Raw genomic sequence first — 983 nt, forward strand, 5'->3', positions numbered from 1 at the left:
AGTCTAGTCGAAGTCTCGTAGTCTAGTCGAAGTCTCGTAGTCTAGTCGAAGTCTCGTAGTCTAGTCGAAGTCTCGTAGTCTAGTCTAAGTCTCGTAGTCTAGTCTATGTCTCGTAGTCTAGTCTAAGTCTCGTAGTCTAGTCGAAGTCTCGTAGTCTAGTCTAAGTCTCTAAGTAAATAAGTTGTACGTCGGTTATGAACTTTGCTCTTGGCTTCTCTCGCCACCCTGAAGTCACAAGAGAGGTTATACATTTGTCACGGTGAGGTGGAATCAAGCGCTCGTCAATGTTTGGGCTTGTGGAGTTCTTGGTACATCTATCATCTAAAAGCTTATTCATTAGGGCTGGGCAATGAGTCGCTTTAACAAAATCCGGATTCTATGTTAGTGCACCTCTTCGGCAAATAATATGATATGAACCGCTTCTGCAAATGGGTTAGAACCACTTCGGCAAACGGGTTAGCACTACTTCAACAAATGGGTGCACCCACTTCGGCAGACGGGTCAGGAAAGAGAGTCAAGAGTCTGATTTCGGAAAATGTTTCATTGAGAATTATCCGGTTATCCTTGTAGATTATCCAGATTTTTCCCCACCTCTATTATTCACTTACCTTGCTTCAATGAAAAAATACCCATCTATCTTAAATAGAAATCAAGATATTTGCGATTGAAGAAGGTGGGGTCACCTGGTTTCAGTGATAAAATTCGTGAGAAAATGGTCGCCAAATTACGGTGACTTAAACAGCTTGAGTACTTAAAAACTGAAAAATTACATTTTTTTTTCTCCCTTTAATCAACCGTTTTCCTGTCAAATTTACCCGGAAATGTGTTTTTATATGGATATAAAACGTGTTAAGCCAAAAAAAAAAATTAGAAAAAAATATCAATCGGGAGGGAAAATGCCGATATCTTTGATTTCATTATTCTGACGAGCGTCTGATTTCACCATGACACCCCACATATAGTAGGCCTACGTAGCCACTCAC

This window comes from Aplysia californica, unplaced genomic scaffold (assembly GCF_000002075.1).
Source record: "Aplysia californica isolate F4 #8 unplaced genomic scaffold, AplCal3.0 scaffold00420, whole genome shotgun sequence".
NCBI lineage: Eukaryota > Metazoa > Mollusca > Gastropoda > Aplysiida > Aplysiidae > Aplysia > Aplysia californica.